The following is a 323-nucleotide window of genomic DNA, read 5'->3' on the forward strand; positions in this document are numbered from 1 at the left end:
TTGCCATGATACAAGAAACAATATTGCGTTGTAAGTGACGTTAAAATTAATATAGTAGTACTACACAATAGTACTACACAGTGTATAGAAAACAGATGTATAATGTCTCTGTGGTTCTAAAAGTGTTTTCTAAAGTTATCAAAAAGAACCCTGATGTCATTCAGGTTATCTCATTTTGTGCTCTACTTTAATCTGCATTAACAAACTGGATGGGTGGGGTTTAAAAGACATTTAGAAGCAACAACGGTTCCAATAAAAAATGCTATTGAATTGTATTATTGGAAATGTAGGATCCAATGTTTTTGTAGGTTGAACCCATAATA

Source organism: Etheostoma spectabile, chromosome 18 (assembly GCF_008692095.1).
Source record: "Etheostoma spectabile isolate EspeVRDwgs_2016 chromosome 18, UIUC_Espe_1.0, whole genome shotgun sequence".
In the NCBI taxonomy this organism is placed as follows: domain Eukaryota; kingdom Metazoa; phylum Chordata; class Actinopteri; order Perciformes; family Percidae; genus Etheostoma; species Etheostoma spectabile.